Consider the following 23,996-nt stretch of genomic DNA (forward strand, 5'->3'; position numbering starts at 1 on the left):
AAATGCTCTTGACACCGTCTCTTCGGGAGGAGGACCAGCAGTCAACCAGAGTCCCGGGAAACCTCTACTTCAACTGTATTGGGGGGATAGTCTTTTAATAACAAGAATGCATGGCTTACATAACTAAAATTGCAAATGTTTTCTCTATTATAGGAATGCTACAATTTATTTCAAAGTGCATTCTGCTGCTGACAACAATTCATCTAAGTATTTCAAATGTCCAACAACCTACAGAAAAGTTAGAGAAATAGATAAATCAAGAAAATTCAATAAAAACCTGAATCACTAAATATTTGAGTCTACCATACAGAGACGTGAATTACGCGATGCCTCCTGCAATGGTTTTAAGACAAACATCTTGCCTTCGGGAATGTGAGAGTCTGGTTAGAGAACGAACAGAAACACACAACACACCCTTAAGTTAGCGGGGTCTCTGCAGGCGTCCGGTCCACAGGGGGAGCAGCTGACGCAGACCCTCTAGGCATCTCGCTTGGACATCCAGAGTCTAGGGGCATAGCTCCCATAACGCTTGCGTAACGTTCTGGAATGTCTTCTTCAAGAGACACCACAATATATTCCCGGAACCCTCCTCCTGAGCCTGGCTCCCACTGCTAATTTCACTGGGGTCAGACAGCTCCCTGGAGCAGTGCCCACCCCCACCCAGACCCCCACCCCCACGGCGCCCTCCTTCCTTGGCACCTCCAGAAGTCCCCACCCACTGACTCCACCACCCCAGGCCTGTGGGCCAAGAAGGGGCACAAGCACAGACAGCTCCCTCCGGCCACTTCCAGGTTCCACTCTCCTACCTTCCCAGGGCTCCACGTCTGGCCTGACCAGTGGTTTGAAACCCAGTGGTTTTCAAAGTGTAAGCTGAGGATCCCTGGGGCCCCTGAGAACTCCTCAGGGGACCTAAGAGGACTTGTTTTTTGAGGCACGTGTGCATGCACACACACACACAGGGGTAGGGTCTCACTGGCACTACCCAGTCCTGGCCCCCAGACCACAGCCAATGGCGCCTGGGTGGACATCCACTCCTAGCTGGTCACACAGGGTCCCTTGTTCTAGGAGCTGAGGAGCTCAGTCGTGTACGTGGCCACGTAGATGAAGGCCAGCCACCATTCCTGAGCACCTGTCGTGTGCCAGGCACCTGCCAGCCCAAGGGGAGGCCTCAGTGGACAGCAGGGTCCAGGCCACAGGGCCAGCTGACAGTGTTTTTTATATCACCAGAGGCCTGTGAACAATAACAGACAAGATGTGACAGAGACCTCTGTGGTCAAAGCCATGTGTGGTCCTTTTCAGAAAAGTCCTCAGAGCCCTGTTCCAGTCGGGGGATAAGAAACAAACACATTAACTGCAGCGAGAGTGTGGGGTGCTGTGACGTTATCAACAGGGGGGCAAGGCTGCAGCGGTGAGGGGGTAGCCAGCTGGGGGCTCTTCTCCAGCCCCTCCCAGTGGCCTTGTGTTCATTCCATCCATGGGCCTGGATTAACAGTCCTGCTCTGTTGGCACTGGCCAACTCCCTGCTGCCCCTTCTGCAGTTAGGAAGCTGGAATTTGGTGCCAGGCACTACGGGAAACTCTCGAGGCCTCACAGCCTTCCTCCCAGAAAGAGGGGAGTACTTTCTTACGGAGTCACACCTGACACATCCCTCCTCATCAAGGAGAAACAAGCCTTCATCGTGGACGGCAAAGCCCAGCCTCTGCTCCCCTCGGCACCCCTCCCACACCCTGATGCCAGCCTCTGGCCCCTGGACCCCGCCACCCCTCAGCAGGCCGAGCTCCACCTTCTCAGACAGGCTCACCTGGACCTCGCCTTGTGGCCCCGCTGGTCCCACCACCACCAGGCACACCACCAGCCTGTCTGCCCTGCCAGCACGAGCACTCAGGGTCCAAAGCGGGGAAGCTGTCCTGTCCCCAACCCGTCGGCAGTGCCGGGCAGGAGGAAGGAGCTGAGAAAGCGTGTGGCAGAGAAAAACAGGGTCTTCCTAGGGGACCGGGTGTGGCGCAAGCCTGAGGGGCACTGGAACAGCCCAGACGCACAGTCCACACGTGGTGCAGCCACCCTGCTCCTTGTGGGCACCGCCAGTGCCACGTCGGGAAGCCCTGACTGAGGCTGCGGGTGAGCTCAGCCCACGACCAGGGCAAGAAAGACAGAAATCTCCCGAACCCAGATGCTCTGTGAGTTGAACCTATAGGTACCTAGCAAGAGGGAACATGGTTTTCGTTAACTTTTCCGAAGGGCCAGCAACCTACAAAATCGACATCAACCAGGAAAGGATTACAGGTGGGACACGCAGCTCAAACCACTAACCAAACCAGAACCAAACAGAACTGCTGGCAGACACCTGAAACCCCTGCCAGCTCTCCCGCCGGCAGGGGCTGTGACAATCCCAACCGTAAAAGGTGGATGGGTGACCTCAGTCTCTGCTTTGCAAGAAGAGCCTCCACTAACCCCCGAGTGAGCTCGGGGTATGGGGACACAACAGGAGGAGGAAAACCTCCAGAGAAGATGCGAGCCAACGGCAGCGCTCTGAGCAGCGCGAGGGCCCCTGGGCGGCACCAGCACAGAAGCTCGACTCCCACGTGCCACCTCCACGGAGAGACTGAGGCTCCTGGCAGAGAGGGCCAACTCCAGGCAGGGCAGGGGCACAAGAGGAGCTTAGAACCTCGGGTTGTGCCTGAGAACGAAGCACTCAAACTGGCAGGGCGCGCCCAAGAACCAGGACAGACCCAAGGGATGCCCATTCCGGAGCTTGCGCCACTTGGAGCATCAGAATGAATAATGACAGGAACAGGAATGGTAAACCAGTGAATAAACACCAGCATTAAATAAATGAATGGATAACAAACAAATCCAACAGGGAAAGCTCCTTATCCTAGATGCCAACAACTGAAGGCAGAGAGAGGGCCGGGAGCTGAAGCCACCATTACAACGCGTGGAGGAAGTTTCATAAGAAACGGGATCTTACAGAAACTCAAAGTATCTCGCCGCAACATTGTCCTCAAGTACAAAGGGAAGAGCAGTGACCTTCGTGGAGAAACCTGGAGCCTCGCCCATGGGACGGTCACAGACAAAGCGGCAGGTCTCCTGATGGGACGCACCCTAACCCTAACCCTTCCTGCCACCAGGGTTTCCAGAAAGCAACGCGATGTGCCCTTGGAAAAGGAAGACCGAGGAGCTGGAGTCCCCTCAACTCCCCGTCCGGAGCGGGAGAGCGCTGTGAAGGGACTACTGTGACAACTGCACGCACAGCGACCGGGCACCGCGTTCACGTGTGATTACCGTGACACCTGTATGCACTGCAGACCAGACGGTTGTGTCAATATCGGGTATCTCGATGGTTATGCAGAGAAATGTCCTTGTTTGTAGTAAATGAGAGCCTGGACTTAGCTCCGTGCGGGACAGAGGAGACAAGGTGCATGTGTGTGCACACATGTGCACATGTGAAGGACATAACAAGTGGAGTCTGGGTGAAGAGTAGACGGGAGCCACTGTACTAATCTTGCAACTTTTCTGTATGTTTGAAATTATTTCAAATTAAAGTGTTTTAAAAAGGAAAAGTTAGGGAAGTCTTCAGACTGGAAGCACGCTGTGCGGCCACGGGGCCCACAGGGTAGGACTGCAATGACGACAGGGCATCTTGCGGGGAACAGAGGGGCAGCAGCAAGGACCTCCCAGAGGGAGCTGGTCCACGGCAGAGGTGCAGAAGCACAGGCGTGGACCCTGAGGACCCGGGCCCTACCCGGCTCCTCTGTCCCCTTGCACCTTGCCAAGGTCACCTGGCTTCTGCAGCTGCAAGGCAGGGACCACTTGTTCCAGGAGCTGCTTTGAGGACGGTGGACCTGGTGCCTGACGCGGAGCCAGCAGACCCGCAGCCCAGGATACGTGAGGACACAGAACACGCGTGCACTGGGGGCTCCACACACTGCTGTGCCTGCACCCCGTGTCACCGGGGGCCCAGGACTGCGGGCAAACGCAAGGGTTCCGGCACTGGCTGCGGGACACAGGTCCGGAGAGAGCAGGAGAACCGAGACATAAAGACAACTAGTGGCGGGGTGGGGGGAACCCCCAAAGGAGCAGCAGGCTGAGGAGCCAGATGGCACAGCTGTTTCCACCTTCAATGAACTATCAACATTTAAAAAGTAGGAGAGCGTACAAAAAATCTGGGTTTCCAGAATCTGAAACAGTGAGGAGCTGTGGCGACACTGGTGGGGTGCCTGGACAGGCTCCCGCGGGGTGCCCCACAGAGTTGGCCTCTTGACACCCGGGACCAGCACCAAGTCAGATTCCACTTACTCCTGCACGTAGGTACTGACCCTTAGGGTCTAGACCGGAGAAAACGCCCTCCTGCCCAGGCCTGCTTCACTCATCTTAACTCATCCGCCTGCCCCCTGACCTCACTGGCAGCACCTGACTTGAGGCGTCACCTCCCAGGACCTGTCCTGGCCACATCTCTCAGTAATGATGCCATGACCTGTCCCCACCGGGTTGGGCAGTGGGGCCGGGATGTCTGATCCCAGGCCCCTGATTTCCCACCGTCCATCCAGGGCCAGGCAGGGCTGTGCCTCATCTTTACCCTCAGCCCCACGTGGCCGGGCCTCACTGCCTCTCCCAGCCCATCACAGCTGCATCCCAACTGCCAACCACCTACACCCTTCAATACCCTCAAACAGGAGTTCTCTGGGGTCCCCAAGACCCTTCCAGAGATCAAGACTCTTTTCGTAACACCAGCAGGATCCCACTCACACGTTTCACAGTACTGACATCTGCACAGATGGTGCAAGGGCAATGCTGTCGGCACCTTAGCAGGAATCAAGAGGGTGGCACCAAACGACACGCTTAGTGACTGAATTCATCCTCACTCTGGGGCCACCGCCCCACAGCAAGGACACCGGGACCGCTGACAACACCTCTGGGCCCCAGGCCCTGACTGGTGACAACGGGTGCCCGGAGACAAGCTGGGCGGGCACAGCCCCCAGGACCCTGTGAACTCAGCGGCAAACCAGCTGCCTCCTGTCACAGCACCAGCCACATGTCCACCCACAAAATTACGGTTCATGACCTTTCCCCCCAAAATGTCTGTTTTAAGAATATTATGGGGCTTCCCTGGTGGCTCAGTGGTTGAGGGTCCACCTGCCGATGCAGGGGATGCGGGTTCGTGACCCGGTCTGGGGGGATCCCACGTGCCGCGGAGCGGCTGGGCCCGTGAGCCATGGCCGCTGGGCTATGCGCATCCGGAGCCTGTGCTCCGCAACGGGAGAGGCCACAACAGTGAGAGGCCCGCGTACAGCAAAAAAAAAAGAATATTATGTAACACACTTTCAAATAATGCCAGACTGGGCCACCATTTTGCTCTGTGTCTACCCGAGTGCATTCAGGAACCCGCTGACGTGCTCACAACACACCAGGCCCTGGGTGAGCATGAGACCCGGCAACAGAGCACCGCCGTCTCTGCCTCACCTCTGTCTCCTACTCAAAACCCAGGGCTTCCCTGGTGGCGCAGTGGTTGAGAGTCCGCCTGCCGATGCAGGGGACACGGGTTCGTGCCCCGGTCCGGGAAGATCCCACATGCCGCGGAGCACCTGGGCCCGTGAGCCATGGCCGCTGAGTCTGTGCATCCGGAGCCTGTGCTCCGCAATGGGAGAGGCCACAACAGTGAGAGGCCCGCGTACCAAAAAAAAAAAAAAAAAAAAAAACAAACCCAAGTACCTCCTCACTCGTTTCTCTGAGTGACTGCTGCTGGTGGCACAGGGTGGAAGAGGAGGGCCGGGGGAGGGGGTGGCATGGGGGAGGAGGGAGGGCAGAGGTCAGGCAGAGGTGGGCAAGGAGGGGCACACCCGAGCGGCTGACACCTGTAGGGCAAGGGACAGTGTGCTGGAGTCAGGGATGCTATGAAGTCTCCAAATGAAGGACACATTAGCTTATCAGATGAATATGAAAAACAAGTATCAAAGAAAAGGAATACTCTCTGGGTCTGAAACTTCTGTACAAGCCTCTACCTGACAAAACCTGCCCTAGGGCTCTGCTCTAACACTTGCTGTGCCTCATTTAAGACACGGGACCCGCCAGTGGCCAATTTCTCTTCCATAAAAAGGAAGAGCAGCACATATTCATAAAGCTCACAATAAAAAAATGTTATTACTTACCTCAACCCTGTCTAGCCTAGCAGGTTATTCTTTCTCCCTGATCGAAGCAAAACAAAACAATGGGTTAAAACAAAGTTTTGAGGTAATTACTCGACTTCAAATCAAGACCTTTCCATTTACAACCATCTACCTAGTTGTATGGGAGTGAAACACGTTAATGTGCATGAACAACAGGCCAGCAATTCAAGTTCTCAATTAAGTCAACATGACCGCAGAGGCACAGAACCCAAAGGCCAGTCTCTCACTCATACACAGACAACAGAATCAACACCAGCGAAGGTCCACCAGTGGCTAACTCGTTTCCCAAAAGCCTGGTCTCTTTCCTGAAAGAACTTCCAATAAAATCATCTAAACTCTCCCCCAGGCCACGTCACTGATCAAGGTCACTGGTCAGGGCGGAGGCCTCCCCAACCTGGCTTCTCTGAAGGCACAGCCCCTGCCCCAGTGCTGGCAGCGCACCCTGGTGGCCCTGCCCATAGCCCAGAGATCCATGGCCCCCGTGGCCTGAGACCCCAACACCCCACCCTCAGGAAGCCAGGAGGTGAGGGAGTGGGGTCCCCCCTCCAGACGACCTGCCCCACTTTCCATCCCTCCTTCTGCACGGGCCAAACCTGCTCACCCTGCTCAAGTACCATGGCCACCGCCTAAATCACGAGGGCTTCAACCGCAAGGCTGGGCCCCATCTCCTCCCCAAGACCCATGTGTCCCAATAAGGAAGGACCTGTACCTCCTTCACCTCCTCCTTGGAAGACAGACAACCCCAGAGTCAGACTCCACCCGCAAAAGCACCGGGAACCCGGACCAGCGACCTCATCCGTAAACATCAGGCATTCCGTTTTTCAGATGCCACAAACTTGGGCACGACTAAGAATCCACAGCTTGCAGCGGGAACCAGCGGGGGCCATGTGAGCTCACCAGGTGTACACAAGGCACACACGCCGTGTAACTCTCGTCCACTGCACCACCGAGACACGACAATTCCAGAAAAACAGCTCCTTCCAAGGCTTTTTGTCCTCTTTATCCTCAGCACATCTGCCCGAACTCCAGAACATTTCAGGAGCAGGCTTCATATCACACTCCCACACCCAGACTGAAAAAGGGAATCCTCTCAGAGCCTGGGATTTGCAGAGATTCTGGGGCTCCTTTCAGTCAAAGAGCCTTTTACATACAAACTTCTAAATAAAAAGACATTTACAGGGTGAAAGCAGTGAGGAAAAACTGAAGGGAGGTGTGGGGTCCTGAGGGGTGGGGCTACACCCTAGGACACCCCTCTCTTCCCAGAATCAGGAATCTTTACAGTCCTAAACTCAACATTGCATGTGGGTTTTAGTTCCCGGACCAGGGATCTAACCCAAGCCCCCTGCAGTAGAACCAAGGAGTCTTAACCACTGGACTGCCAAGGAAGTCAGGCTCAACTCTTCTTGAATATGCAAAAACAAAGCGCTCCTGCCTCGAGTGTCCACATTCCTTAAACAGAACAGAAACCATAAGAAAACCCTCAGACTCTGCACCATGTGGCTAAGGTTCTCGAGTCCATCTGTCCACTGGAGAACAGGCCGGTCCCCCTCCAGCCTTGTCCTCCATCAATGCCCTGCAGGCTCAGCCCTGACAGCTGGTCCTAACCCTCCTCGTGTCCTCACATTCGGTGACCTGCCGTTTTTGACAGTAAAACTGGAGCTGGGACCCATGATGCCAGAACTGCTCACAGTAAGAGTCCCTCCACCAGCCTATCCAGACCCTCATTCGACTTCTTCACCGCCTCTGATAAAACCCCAGTTAGACCCAGCTGAAAGGCACGGGGGCGGGGGTACAAAGTCTGCCCAGGAGGTGGCCAGAATGGCCAGTGAGTGGCAGCGGCAGCACGCCCCTTGGGGAGTGCGACAGCCACACGCTCACTGCGAGCTGGGTCTGACCATCCCTCCCAGAAGAACAAACTCTACCCTTTGGAGCATCAGTTTTCACATCCTAAGGAGCTGATGTGGCTGGAGAAAAAAGAAAGAAAACTTTCCAGTTTGTGAAGTTTTTTCCTTAAATGCAAATTGGCAGATTTTAATACACACAAACCCTAAGGGAAAAAACACATCCCAAGAGGTGAGGTAGAATCTGACCCCGTGCTGGATGTGTAAGGCCAACACAGGGCAGTGGGTGCAACAAGCTGCCCAAGACATGGACGTCCAGCGACATCTGAAGTTCAGATAAATGACAAGCCATGTTTTAGCATAAGTATGTTTACCTGAACTTTAAATGTAACTGGGCATCCTGTATTCTTTTTTTTTTTTTAATTTTCTTCATAACTTTAATATGCATCAGGCTCTGGTTTTCTTTTCTTTTTTAAAAAAAAATATTTATTTATTTATTTATTTGGCTGCGTCAGGTCTTAGTTGCAGCGCACGGGCTCTAGAGCAGCAGACGTAGCTGCCCCGCGGCATGTAGGATCTTAGTTCCCCAACCAGAGATTGAACCCGTGTCCCCTGCATTGGAAGGCGGATTCTTTTTTTTTTTTTTTTTTTTGCGGTACGCGGGCCTCTCACTGTTGTGGCCTCTCCCGTTGCGGAGCACAGGCTCCAGACGCGCAGGCTCAGCGGCCATGGCTCACAGGCCCAGCCACTCCACGGCATGTGGGATCCTCCCGGACCGGGGCACGAACCCGTGTCCCCTGCATAGGCAGGTGGACTCTCAACCACTGTGCCACCAGGGAAGCCCTGGAAGGCAGATTCTTAACCACTGAACCGCCAGGGAAGTCCCGCATCTGGTATTCTTATTTGCTGAACTTGGCCACCCTACACTGAGTCTGTGAGGATCGGCAAAGGACAGAAGGACCCTAGGTCTCTGTAATTCTGGAATGGCAAATGCTTACGTTTCAAAAGGCAATATTCTCTGCCCTGTGAAATCATACTCCTAAAAAGAAAAAGAATTATTAATCAAACAATTTCTTCATAAGAGAAGAGAACACAGAAGAAAATAAAATGCAGAGGAAAAACACCAAAGGAATTATGAAGTCCTGCTCTCACACCATCTCTTATGCCTTGGCATGGGAGGCCTTCCCGAACTTGGCTCCCTTTTACCACTTGGGAGACTGCCTGCCCCATGGGGTGTTTGGCCTGACCCATCTCTGGGGGAAGAGGTCCCACCTGGACCACAGGGAGGTCGCTTGTTACCCATACCATATGCATTTCAACAAAAACATCTCAAGGTGGTGAAAATAAAAAAAGTCTTGCTAGGGTCTTCAGGTATCCTTAAAAAGAAAGAACGCGCCCGCGCCCACCACCCGTTCTACAAGGGTTAAGTCTGAGCCAGTGCAGTGCTGACTGACAGTGCACCCTGAGAGGCTCTCTGTGCTTTGGAAAAACAGGCCCCTTAGAGAGTAGATATCTCAGAAGAATTTTAATGAACCCAAATTCCTGCCTCTTCCCATACACAGAAAAAAAGGGCTAAAATCATTAATGGAAATACCCCTTCCCCATGACTAGCAGTTACCTTCTACCGAGATGTGTGCGTGGCTGCACACACACCCTGGCCCAGACCACACAGATCCTGGCCACTCCCCGACTCCTTCAGAGCAGCCCCCCAGAGCTACTGAGAAGCTGTCTCCCAGGCTACAGTCCTCGGTAAGATCCGGAATAAAACTCAGCTCACGGCTCCTACGTTGCGTATTTTTCCTGTTTCAGTCAATGCTCCTCAAGTTAACTTCCAATCACACAGCCCTCAGTGTGGTTGCGGCCGCTCAGACACCAGACTCCCACCACCCCGCAGCTGCCCCGCCAAGAACCCGCCCTGCCTCGACTTGCTCTGGACCCTGCCTGCTCCCACGCGCGGGACAACAGGGCACCCTGCCGCACAGGGCAGCGGCCAGGACCTGTGCCAGCGACACAGACCAGTCTCAGATCCCACAGAGCACAGTTGTGCAGCAAAGACCCCCCAACTCCATGGTAGATGAGAAGCAGCTGAAGTACACTCAGGCAACCAATTCTGGCTGCATGATATTACAGAGAGTATTTCCCAAGAAAAAGTGTAGAGTCGTTTGTTTTTTAACAAAAAAGTGGAGGAGGGGGGAAATACCCAGATGTAAAGACCAGAGAAGTCATATTCTAAAGTCATCTTTAGGTGACACTGGCGGGTGGCTGTGTTCACTGTAGTGACGTCACAGGACAGGAGACAGCGACCGCATTTCTATGACGGGGATGCAGACTTCCATCTGCTAAGTCTCACTCGGATTTTCTTAGTGAGTAAAACAAATATCTTGTACCAGTTCTCACAGCAGCACCGCTTATTTGGTGTCCCTCCCGCTAAGTGTAGCCACAGAACAAGCACATAAGAACCACCTGCCGCTCCAACAGCGCTATCTGTAGGTGACGTCAAGGTAGCCTGCATCCCCTCCTCAAGGCCCAGGGCCTCCATCCACCCCCACTGGCCATCACTGGACATGAGAAGAATGAGCACCAAGCGCAATCTGTCGTGGTGCAGTTAGCCTCAGTTTACAACGTTTGCTTCTACATGCTTTTCAAAAAGACAGTTTTTGTTACACACACAGTCGGCCCCCTGTGTCGAGGGTTCCACCCCTGCAGACTCAATCAACTGCAGATCAAGTATATTCAGGAAAAAAAACTCCAGAAAGTGCCAGAGAGCAAACCTTGAATTTGCCAGTTTGCAAGGCACCGGCAACTATTTACATAACATTTACATTGTACTTAGAACTGTTTACACAGCATTTACACTGTATTCGGTATTATAAGTAATAATCAGAAGGTGATTTAAAGTATACAGAAGATGTGCTTAGATTACATGCAAACAACAGCACTGTGTTTCACATAAGAGACTTGAGCATCCACGACTCTGGTATCTGCAGAGGGTCCTGGAAACAATCCCCGACAGCTACCAAGGGACAACCGACAGATACCAAGGGACAACCACACAGCACAGATCATTAAGGTTAGGATTCTACGAGGAATCTCCACTAACTCTCCAGGAAAATTACAAGGAATCCTTTGTACTTAACTGTCAGACCCGTGAGCCTCCTCACTGGCACCTGCACCTGCTCACCTGAGAGGCGAGGGGCCTTCCCACCCAGGTGACAGCCTTGGGCAGACCCAGACTCTCACTCCCCGCACAAGAGGGTCCCACGGCTCTGCCTCCCAGGTGCCCACCCAACGACTTCTACCACACTGCTGACTTTTTTCTTTTTTGTTAAATAAACGACAGATGGTGAGAGAATGATCATAGAAATTCTGACATTACCCCTTAGAAGATTCCTAAAATTCAAAGGTAACTAAGGGCTAGATATATTTTGGATAATGTGTATTAAAAGGACAAGCCTATAGACAAATTATAGATTTCAATAACTTTCTCAATTTGAATGCTGAAGACAGGGACTTCCCTGGTGGTCCAGTGGTTACGACTCCATGCTCCCAGTGCAGGGGGCCCGGGTTCAATCCCTGGTCAGGGAACTAGATCCCGCATGCCACAACGAAGATCCCCTGTGCCGCAACTAGACCCGGCGCAGCCAAATAAATAAATAAATATTTAAAAAAGAAAAGAAAAAGACGATGTGGTCACGTCCACAAACCAGTAACAACAACCACGACAACGACCATCACCAGGGAGCTCAGTTTCTACCTCCCTCTGCGTCTGCTGCCCTGCCCAGGAGCTGAGAGTAAGACCCCCACCCGCTCAGCGGGGAGGGGAAAGGCCTCTGAGGGGAGGGAGCACAGGGTCCCGCCCTCTCCGGGCTCCCACAGCGGGCGGGACGGCTCGGAGAGGAGACCCGACCGCGAGCTGCCTTGGAGTGAGCGGCCCCCACACGCTCTCCCTGCACAGAAGTGCTAACCTCAACAAGGTTATAGTCACAGAAGTACCAGGAAGTTAAAACTGCCTCCAAATACTTCATCTTCAAAATGGTGTGCTGGGGACCCTGGACCACCCCCAGGGCCAGGCCAACCCCGAGGGCGGGGCAGGAGAGCCAGCTCCAGAAAAACACAAAAGCTGACACAGCGGCTCTCAGACCTTGCACTCGCTGTGGGGCCAGCTCTGCGGTCGGGCCTCAGGCCTGAGAGCTGCAGGACTGGAGCCCCCGCCTTCAGCCAGAGCTGACGGTTTCCTCGGCCTCCGCAGGCCCAGGCCACTTGGCTTCCACGCATGTCACATCACCCCTGCATTTGCACAGAACTCCTGTCTCAAGCACAAAGGTTGAGAAGGTTCATCTTTAAGTGCTACACGCACATTTTAAGTTTAAAAGCAGCAAAAGCCATTTCGGAAAGAATTTGAGATGAACTTGACTAGAACCATGTAAAACAGCTCCATGTGCTGGGGAGGCGGGAAAGGATGCAGTCAGTGCCCCCAGGGAACTGCTGCCCTCCCAACTTGGCCACCAGCATTTCTATCCTGGCTCCAGAGGGCTGTGCGGTGCGTGTGCTGGATTGGGGGAGGGGGTGTCAGCTTTCAGGGCTTATCTACCTGAGCTATAAAGAGGCCCAACAACAGCACGGTATGAAGAGAAAGGAGGAGAAACCCTCTCGACACTCATCTTCGCGGCAGGCGTGGCTCGCTCAGCTCATCTGATGACTACTGAGAGGAAAGCCCCTCCTCCACACTGGCCACCAGGCTTGCCTCGGCCTGCGCCCTGGAGACCACTGCACAGCACCCAGCACGGGACACACAAAGGGGACCTTCTCTCCCACAAAGAGGGAGGTTTTGGTTCTAGCCATAACAGGAGATGCCAAACCCGACCTGCCATTTGCCCCTCTCTGCCCAAGGCCTGGACCAGCAGTGGCATCCCCTCCCTGAGAACCACAGGGATGCCAACGCTGGGCTGTAAGCAGCAAACAGGTTCTCAAAGATGGGATGCATCTGCAGTCCAAGAAACTTCTGAGATGTAGAGCGCTACCCGCCCACCCCCTAATTTGAAACTATTTTCCACATACCAATTTCACTAGCTAATTATCAAAAGGGGAGGGGAGAAAAAGAATGAATCCTTTCAATATCTCACAGATTTCCTTGTCCCTCTTTTGTCTTTTTGTTTTTCCCCTTGGCAGAAAAAGGAGAGTTAGTTCCTAAATTTGGAAAACACAATTAATATCCAAAGTGGCCCCATACATTACGTCTAAGGGATTTTGAAATATCAGAACAGACTCCCTTTCCATCTGTTACTTAACCCTTAAGTGGCCTCTCTGCAAAGAAGAAAACCAAAGGCGCTACCTCCTCGCTGTTCCATTGATCTAGAACTCTCTCAGCTACTATATTTTTCCAAAGATGGCCAGACCGACATGTCTCCCATCCTCCAGGCCCTGCTACTGGATGGTGCTCACGTTTCCCCCCAAAAGGTGGGCTCTGTGTGCCCTGGCCGCTCACTGGGCCTGGACCCTGAGATGCGGCTGAAGTGATGTCCCCCCTGATATCTGAAGTCAGGTCACGCAGGAGCCCGGACCACAGGAGAAGCCGAGTGCCAATGCGCACGTGAGTGAAGAGCCTTCAGATGCACCCACTCCCAGTGCTGCGTCTTCCAGCTGAGACCCCAGACTCCTGGGCCAGAAAAGAGCCATCCTCTAAGCTCCACCGGAATCGCTGGCCCCCGAGAGGGACAAGGATCGCTGTTGTCCTGGGCACTGAGTTCCGGGGCACTGTGCCCGGCGGCAGCAGGCAACTCAGGGGGCGCGCTCCTCCTTCCGCTCTCCCAGCCACTGGGAGGCCCCCCACCGGGGTCAGGGCAAGCCCAGCCTGGGCCCCACAGCCGAGGTCTCCCCACAGGACCCCGATCCACGGGGAAGACATGGCAAACCAAGAGATGCCCCCCGGCATCTGTGGAAGCCCCCCCGCCCCCGGAGAGCACGGGCCTCGCCACTCGGCACCCCATGCCCCAAGTTCCTACGGACTGAAACCCGCTAACTGGACCTGACTATGGAGGAAAATGAGAACGAGCCACCAGCTCCCGAGGTGGCCGGCAAGCACTGGGCTGGAGCGGGCATCTGTCCCAAAGGCACGAACCCGGGAGCGGGGCACAGAGCGCTCACCCGCAGTGTGACTTCCCTTGCAGCGGACGGTCACACCACAAACACGCCGATGTCCTAGTTCACACATCAGCCTCTAAGGAATCTGGACAGTCCCGTTGCCACAATGTGGTCTGCTCACAAAATCAGGTTTTCGGACCCTTCCGTGGGGAGCACCACGCTGCCGCTCCCACTGTACATGACAGCGCCCTGGGGCCACGTGGCCGGGGGGCGGGCATGGGTGCCCACAGGCACACAGCCCAACAGGATGCGGTGGAGATTCAGGACCCTACCCCAGGGCTTAAGGCTGGCCAACTCCCAGCTCCTGTACTCCACGGAGCCTGGACGACATCAAGGTGAAAACCTTGGACGCCCTGAGAAGTCAGAACGCCTGGCTGGCAGAGGGCACAGTCAGCTGCGTGCCTCACTCAGGCCCCACTTGCACCACAAGGACTCAGCACACTGGGCGCCACCCAGTCACTCCACTCCAAACTCCAGGTTCTTACTGACTCAGTTTCAACCAAAGTTTCGGCAACATAAAACCATCACAGGTTGGGCCTCCCTGGTGGCGCAGTGGTTAAGAGTCCGCCTGCCGATGCAGGGGATACGGGTTCGTGCCCCGGTCTGGGAGGATCCCATATGCCGCGGAGCGGCTGGGCCCGTGAGCCATGGCCGCTGGGCCTGCGCATCCGGAGCCTGTGCTCCGCAACGGGAGAGGCCACAACAGTGAGAGGCCCGCATACAGCAAAAAGAAAAAAAAAAAAACCATCACAGGGGAAATCACTCAATATCACGTCATCTATCACACTTAGGTTATCAATATAAAGAGCAAAGTGGGCAGCATGGCTCATCAATACACTGGCCCTAAAAAAAATCATTAACAGAATTCCAGAAAGTGGGACATTCTGCAAGACCACTGCCATAGTCTCCTCACCAGGCTGATGGGAGAAGCTACAGCTGAGGAAGGGATGGCTGCGGCCCTCGGACTCCAACAGAACAGCCATGCAAGGTGCAGGCTATGCTGGGCCCTAATTCGAACTAATCAACTGTAAAGTGACGTTCTGACATAACTGGAGGGAAATCTTAAAATGGCTGGATGATACTGAATTACTGTGGATTTTGTTAGGTATGAAAATGACATGTAGTTATGTCAAAAATGTCTGTATTTAAGAAAAAAAATACACAGAGTGTAGAGGTGGAAATTTCAGGACACCTATGATGCGCTTTGAGAGACCAATCAGCGCACAGGCCCAAGCTGTCTACTTTTGTATGTGATGGAAACAAATTCTTCAGAAAATTCCAGTGGAAAACTAGATCTAAGATACAGAAGATACCTGTATCGAAAGAGAACAGTACATGCCCCACCCCTTCGCGGGTGCCAGCGCCAGGCACCAGCGAACCTGAGCCCTGCCACCTGCCATGTCATCGTGTGATCCCGTCCCAGCTCTTCCTTTCTCCACCCGTGTGGTCAGGTCACATAAACCTCCTGCTGCCTCGCTGCTTTCTCACCTGAGGACACTGCAGAATGCTTGAAGCCATTGGTGACACATCAGTGCGCAACAGACATCAGCTAGCCTTACTGTTCAATACACGTAGTAAGTGTATCACGAAGACATCTGTACCATCTGCCACACGCCAAACTCCTTCTTGACAGTCACCCCCAAATCCAAACGTCCAAAGGCAAGCCCAGCCTGGAGCCTGGCCCGAGCCTCAGCCAGCCCACGCACACCATCTCCCCGCATGAACAGCCACCACCAGACCTCTGTCACTGACCTCTTCCTCCAACCTCCCTTCAACCTCTGCTGGCCCCATTCCCGAAGGCACGGACAGGGTGAAGGAGGGCAGAGCCGCAGCCTGGCTCTACCCCACCCCGCCAAGCCCACCCAACCCTCAAACTTCAGGCTGTTCTGGAGTCTACACAATCCCACGACCCCTTTTGAAAGCCACCCTGGCCCTGTCCACACACATCCGTTCCCTCTGAGGCCAGCTTCTCCCCAAGTGCCCGTAGCCTCACATATGGGGCCTGAGAGCATCACTAGCCGTTTCTTTTTCTTTCTTTCTTTCTTTTTTTTTCATAAATGTATTTATTTACTCATGGCTGCATTGGGTCTTCATTGCTGCGTGCGGGCTTCTCTAGTTGTGGCGAGTGGGGGCTAATCTTCGGTGTAGTGCACAGGGGCTTCTCACTGTGGTGGCTTCTCTTGTTGCGGACCATGAGCTCTAGGTGCACGGGCTTCAGTAGTTGTGGCACGCAGGCTCAGTAGTTGTGGCTTGTGGGCTTAGTTGCTCCACGGCATGTGGGATCTTCCCGGACCAGGGCTCGAACCCGTGTCCCCTGCATTGGCAGGCGGATTCTTAACCACTGCGCCACCAGGGAAGTCCACTAGCCATTTCTAACACACACGGAGCGGGTACAGTCCAGGTGAATGTACAAGGTCATCTGATTCTTTCCTAGACGCAACAGACACATCTAAAAGAATGTTTTCTCATTTTTTATTGTTGTAAGAACTCTTTTCTAAAGTAAAAAAAATTTTAAGTTGAGTAGAAAAAATATATATAGTGACGAAAGGCCATTAGAAATATCCAAAGGTAACACAGGATAAGTACACTTCACAAATACCAATAGAGGGCCCTCCCCTGACAATATTTTGGCACCTTGAGTGAGATCGGCCTGGTGTTTTTTACATTCCTCATTTCATGCCATTTCCAAATTCTCCCAGAGTCCAGTCAAGCTTCTCATTAGTTCTGCCTATTTTGCACTTCAAGAGAATCACCAATTTCCTGTGAAATTTTAGTAAACTGTGCTTCATTTATATTTCAGGGAAAGAAACAATTTTAAGAGCTCCCACATTGAAGGAGTCAGGGCACAAACACCTGGAGTCCGGGAGGCAGAGGGACATGGTCCTAACTGGAGAGGGCAGGGCGGCTGGTGGTGCCACAACCGCTATTCCCACGATGGGAGCCATGGGCACCTGCCTGGGGGCTTTCATGAAGAAGAGGGGCCAGAACACATGTTGGTGAGCATGTGGAGAAACTGAAACACAGCTAGTCGGATGCAAAATGATGCAGCTATTGTGGAAAAGAGTTGGTGCCACCCCCAAACTCTAAACACAGAATTCCCAGATGGCCTGACAATTCCACTCCTGGTACACACCCAAGGAATGCCTGAGACTCCTGTCCAAATATGCTCAGAGCAGCACTATTCAAAATGGTCAAAAGATGGAAAAAACTAAGGTGTGCATCAACAGATGAACACAAAATGTCATTCAGCCAGAAAAAAGAATGAAGTTCTGACAAATGCTACAACATGGGTGAACCTTGAAAACCTGGTGCTAAGTGAAGTAAGCCAGACACAAAATGACAAATATTATATACTTCTACTGATACGGAACATCTAGTTTAGGTAAATTCATAAAGATAGAAAAGGAAAAAGGGAAACTTTTGCTTAATGGGTACAGAGTTTCTTCTTGGGGTGATGAAAATATTTTAGAAACAGTGATGATGGTTGCACAACATTGTGAATGTACTTAATGCCACCAAAAAGCACACTTAAAATGGTTAAAATGATAAAATTTATGTTTAAGTATATTTTACCATTAAAAAAGAGAGAAAAAAAGATTGAGGTGTGCAAACCTACCCTTATAGATGCAATCATGAACTTCTTTAAAAAAACCAATCCAATTACTAGAAAAGACCCCTTTAAAGGAAAGATGTAATGTATTTACAAGAACAAAAATCAGAAAATACTACTTTGTGTAGTAAAAAAAGAAAAAATAGGATGTAGCCTAATAGTGCTAAATGCATACCATCATATAAATATATGTTGAGACATATATTATGACCTTCCTGTTGTTGATGGTAGAGGAGTATCTGTAGGAAACATACACCACCACATCTAGGAACCATGGGGCATCTACGAAGCAAGGTGATCTCAAACGGCTCATGAAAAAAATCTCTCGTATTGTACTTGCAACTTTTCTATTACGTGTGAAAGTATTTCACAAGAAAAAGAAAGACACCTTTATAGTCCAAAAAACAGGAAACAGATACAGAACAATACTGCATTGTGGGTGGGTTCAAACACCTCTCTGTAAAACATAGGGAAAGATCTGGAAGGACCCACATCCAACTCATCACGACAGAAGATGTGGGCTGGAGTGTGAGGGGCAAACAGGGGAGATCCTGCCTGAACAGGATTTGACTTTCAAAAGAAAAATTCATATATCACTGTATAATTTTATTCTTTAAGTAAAGGAAATTAATTGGGAAAAATTAAAAAGTGAAAACTACCCATAAGCCAACAACTTTAACACTGCTGTATAACCTCCCAAACATTTTTCTGTGCAAATATGCTCATAAAGCTATAGCTGACACAGATTATATAAATGGAATTCTACAAATACTGTTAGAGAACCACTTCTCCCTTAACCAATGTGAACGAAAGAATCTACCAGGGCCTCCCTGGTGGCGAAGTGGTTGGGGGTCCACCTGCCGATGCAGGGGACGCGGGTTCATGCCCCGGTCCGGGAGGATCTCACATGCCGCGGAGCAGCTGGGCCCGTGGGCCATGGTCGCTGGGCCTGCGCGTCCAGAGCCTGTGCTCCGCAACGGGAGAGGCCACAGCAGTGAGAGGCCCGCGTACCGCAAAAAAAAAAAAAAAGAATCTACCGCACTGTCACTCGGGGGACTCACAGGGTTGGTGAGAGACCACCCACGTAGGACCCACTGAGGGACTCGCAGGGGATTTGCAATGGCACCATCTCCACGTAATACACTCCTCTGTATGTAGCTTTTTGTAAACTCCTCTAAGAAAGAGCCATAAAGGTAAAGGACAGAGGGACTTCCATGGTGGCGCAGTGCTTGAGAATCCGCCTACCAACGCAGGGAACACGGGTTTGAGCCCTGGTCCGGGAAGATTCCACATGCCAAAGCAACTAAGCCCATGCGCCACGACTACTGAGCTTGCGATCTAGAGCCCGCAAGCCACAACTACTGAACCCACGTGCCACAACTACCAAAGCCCACGTGCCTAGAGCCTGTGCTCTGCAATGAAGAGTAGCCCCCACTCACTGCAACCCGCGCCCAGCAACGAAAACCGAACGCAACCCCAAAATAAATAAATAAATAAATTTATATTTTTTTAAAAAAGATAAAGGACAGAGCTGGAGATTAAAGGTCTTCATTCCCTTACACAAATGATGTGCCCAGTGCCTCAGCAAGGGTCCTAAACAGACAGGCTTTCTCCTTCTAAGACTGAAACGCTTTAAAAAGATTTTTGAAGAATAACCCCAGATCCTTTTCATGTTAATCTGTGTAAGAGAAAGGAAGCTCTCCTTGACCCAGGTCCCCATTACCTGGGGCAGGACCCCCAGGATAAGCAAGCTCAGGAGGCCAAGCTGCAACGCTCAGCCTTTGGAAACCACGTGTCCTACACACCGGGAGACAGGCCCATGGACTGAGGCCACACACCTAGGAGCTGACACACAACTAACTTCACACGGTCACTGCATGTTACCAGTCCTTAGACTAAATAATTAAATAGCTACTACTGACTTGATTCTTACTATCACAAAGTAAGTGAAAAAAAAAAAAAAAAAACCATGAAAGCACATGAACCTTCACTGTTGCTCGAGGTGATGGCGCCAGCACAACACAACTCTCCTCCATACAGACAACATCTGATTTCTGAAGTCCGAACTCCGGCCAAGGAGGTACATTACCAAAAAGACATCCATGTGACATACCATCAGCCACAGCATCGCTCCTCCTCCTGAGGACAGCGGTACCTGCCACAACCGGAGTCCTGGAGCTCCTCGGAGGGGCTGCAAAGAACACGGACAGCAGTTCTTTCTACAGAGACGGCCCCTCATCTAGAAACACCCCATTCAAACTGGTGGAACAGGGTCCATATCCCAGCTTGTAACCCACAGTAACAGTTTGACTGCTCTGATTTTAATAAAGTCTACTTGGGCTTCCCTGGTGGTCCAGTGGTTAAGAATCTGCCTGCTAATGCAGGGAACACGGGTTCGATCCCTGGTCTGGGAAGATCCCACATGCCATGGGGCAACTAAGCCCGTATGCCACAACTACTGAGCCCGTGAGCCGCAACTACTGAGCCCACGTGCTACAACTACTGAAGCCTGCGTGCCTAGAGCCCTGCTCAGCAACAAGAGAAGCCACCACAATGAGAAGCCCATGCACCACAACGAAGAGTAGCCCCCACTCGCCACAACTAGAGAAAGTCCACACGCAGCAATGAAGACCCAGCGCAGCCAAAAATAAAATTAATTAATTAAAAATAAAAAATAAAGTCTACTCAATGAGAAGCCTGTCAAACGACGAGCTCCCTAATCCACAAAAAGTAAATCTATGTGACATAAACATGATTTTGCCTTGTATGCTTATTCATGTAACTGTATCGAGTTTCTATGTAGAACTGGAAAATGAATAAAAACGGCCTGAGAAGCACCAAGAATTCACACAGTGGTGAGGTAGGGGCACGTGCAGTGTGAGGGGTCACCATGCTCGGGGGACCCCGCTGCCCTGAGCTGCCCAGAAACCACCCCTCTCTTGAGCCCAGGGGCCTGAGGGTCTGCATGGGCGCCTCGGCCTCCAGGCACTCCCCCAGGGTGGCTCCAGGCCGAGGGAAGGAGGCCAGGCCAGGGGAGGTCCTAACCCCTAAGCTCCTGGCAAGCAGTGGCCGGGCCCAGGACACAGTGGAAGCAGCAATGGGAACCATGGCCACCAGATGGAACTGCATAGACACAAGAAGACTCAAAGTAGGCTACTCAACAGAGAACAATACCATGACGGCTAGGACATCCTAAACTTCCTACCAAAAACAATAATAAACCATCATTTCCTCACAAAACACAAAGAGGTTAATATTAAGGAAAAAAGTTCACGTGAAATTTTTAACTGTTTAAGATTTTTAATATATTTAATAAATCCCAAACCCGTGACTCTTTTAAAGAAAAATGGCTTTTACGTCTCGACAGCTTTCTACAGCATAGAAACTAATGTCAACTCAACCCTGGGGTCATTCTTCAGTCCCAGACGTGGAATGTGAACTTTCCAGGGGGCTGAATGGCATTGCGTCTCACTATCCACACGCCCCCGGGGGGCACAGGGAGGTGCCAAGGTCAGACGCGGTGGGTCAAAACCGCATAGGGGAGAGCAGGGTGAGGGCCCCCCACTTGGAGGTCACCCTCGCCCCGAGGCTGAGACTGAGGACAGGAGGGGCACGGTGGACACTGAGGCTCCAGGGAATGAGGGCCAAGAAAGGACCGGAACAAACCAACACCTGGAAGAGGAGGGAAGTGAGGAAACGACAGGGTAGAGGCTGGTCCTGAGTCTCTGGAGAGAAAGCTGACCTTTCCTACTACCACAGATAACGAAGGAATTTAGGTAGGAGCAGTTCTGTACCGATTTTATATGCATAATACATTAAATCAAATTACAGTTCCTCAGGAAGACCAATTATTTGTAGGACAAAAGAAGCTGCAGGATGTGTGATGCCGATACTACAAAATTGTAGCAAAATCCTGCAGCTTCAGGCTGAATACAGTTCTCAGGATTCCAATCCGATTGCTGCACAATTCGGTGCTGATTATACATATGCAGCAAAAACAATGAACACGGGGCATGTTTCTGACTAAAAAGACATGGCTTCACGTGTCCCTCACACCGGCAGCACCTGTCTCCCATCACCTGCCTCGGCTGCTCAGAAAACCTGTGAAGGATAATCTCATGATGGCAAAACTCGTAGTTACGAACACCGGTGCCTCACGGAGAAGAGGAACAACGCAATCTCTACCTTTCTCAATGGCCTCCTGCTTCAGTCCGTCTACGTGTGCTACTGGTGATCAGCCTGATGTTTTTAATAGTCTAAGCAACAAAGCCCCACAAGTTAGACCATCAAACATCCAGGAGGATACATGATAATTACACTGATCAGTCATGACATGATTCTGTGAAAGAAAATCTACTACTGCCTATGAAAAACTCTTATATTTTTCATTAAGAACATTTAAGAGAGACTAGAAAAAGACATGTAAAAATAAGAATATAGTACATAACGAAGAGCCATTTCAAATCGGTAGAAAGAAAGAATAATTAATAAAATGGTCACTGAGACAATGGCTAACCATGGGTGAAAGGTTATCATAAATATAAATCAATGAATGAAACAAATATAAATTAATAAAACCATAAAAGCACTAGGAGAAAATACCTGATACCCCTGAAATGAGGAACTCCTGATTCTAAGCATAACACTAAGACCAGCAGTCAAAAAATAAAAACTACAGGGCTTCCCTGGTGGCGCAGTGGTTGAGAGTCCGCCTGCCGATGCAGGGGACACGGGTTTGTGCCCCAGTCCAGGAAGATCCCACATGCCTCAGAGCAGCTGGGCCCGTGAGCCATGGCTGCTGAGCCTGCGCGTCCGGAGCCTGTGCTCCGCAACGGGAGAGGCCACAACGCTAAGAGGCCCGCGTACCGCAAAAAATAAAAATAAATAAATAAATAAATAACTACAGATTTAACTACTAAAATATTTTAAACATTTATGTGGCTAAATAAATAAACTTTAAAAGACAAAAAAACTGGGACTTCCCTGGTGGCGCAATGGTTAAGAATCTGCCTGCCAATGCAGGGGACACAGGTTCAAACCCTGGTCCAGGAAGATCCCACATGCCACGGGGCAACAAAACCTGTGTGCCACAACTACTAGCCTGTGCTCTAGAGCCCACAAGCCACAACTACTGAGCCCACGTGCCTAGAGCCCGTGCTCCGCAACAAGAGAAGCCACCGCAATGAGAAGCCCACGCACCACAACGAAGAGTAGCCCCCACTCACAATTAGAGAAAGCCCACGCGCAGCAACGAAGACCCAACGCAGCCAATAAATAAGTAAATAACTAAATATTCCTTAAAAGAAAGACAGAAAAATTATATGCAACGTATGTGGCTAAGTATCATACCCTTGATATTATTCTTAACTCTAGAAGGAAGAGATAAATAATAACTACAAACTAAATTTTTAGAAAAGACAACCACCGAGAAAATGGGCAGAAGAATTAAACAGGCATTCCTAAATAGCCAACAGACATACAGGAGACGTTCAGCCCCTTAGTAACCGCGGATCAGTGAGAACTTGTTCCACAAGAAGAGTCTTACACAGAAGACAAAGTGAGTCAAAGACACTGTACGAAAACTACAGCTCAGTCCTCTCACAGACACAGACTCAAAGATCATTAACTGAATTTTAGCAGATGAATCCAGCTACACATAAAAGGAATCACACATCCATGAGCAAGTAGGATTTATCCCAAGAATGCAAGGTTGGTTTAACATATGACAATCAACTGATGTAACAAATATCAGTAGAATCCAGGACAAAAATCATGATGACCATTTCAATACATGCCGAAAAGACATGTGACAAAATTCTTTCATGACAATAACTCTTAATCTGATAAGGACATCGATGAAAGACTCATGGTTGACACCACACTTACCAGTGAATGGCCAATGCTTCCACCAAAGATCGGGGACAAGCCACAAAGGTCCACTCCCGCTGTTTCGCCGCAACACTGCAACAGAGCACTGGGGCTCTGGCCAGCGCAGTGGGGGTGGGAGGACAATACAAGTAAGAAAAAAACTGCCCACAATCCTACCAGCAATAGTAAACATCTTAGTATAGCCGGTACAGGTATTTTACATTCATGGATAATATACTATACTAGGTTTTTTTTTTTTTTTAATAGTGTTTATTTCTTTTTACTTGTTGACAGTTTGATTTATTTATTTATTTATTTGTGGCTGTGTTGGGTCTTCGTTTCTGTGCGAGGGCTTTCTCTAGTTGTGGCAAG

General features: G+C 51.1%; 1 protein-coding gene across 8 annotated transcripts in view; it reads right to left on the bottom strand.

The window, feature by feature from the left end:
* Positions 1-23,996, bottom strand: part of EHMT1 (euchromatic histone lysine methyltransferase 1) — a 145,800-nt gene that overhangs the window by 76,220 nt on the left and 45,584 nt on the right. The window lies entirely within an intron of this gene.

Source organism: Mesoplodon densirostris, chromosome 6 (genome assembly GCF_025265405.1).
Source record: "Mesoplodon densirostris isolate mMesDen1 chromosome 6, mMesDen1 primary haplotype, whole genome shotgun sequence".
Lineage (NCBI taxonomy): Eukaryota > Metazoa > Chordata > Mammalia > Artiodactyla > Ziphiidae > Mesoplodon > Mesoplodon densirostris.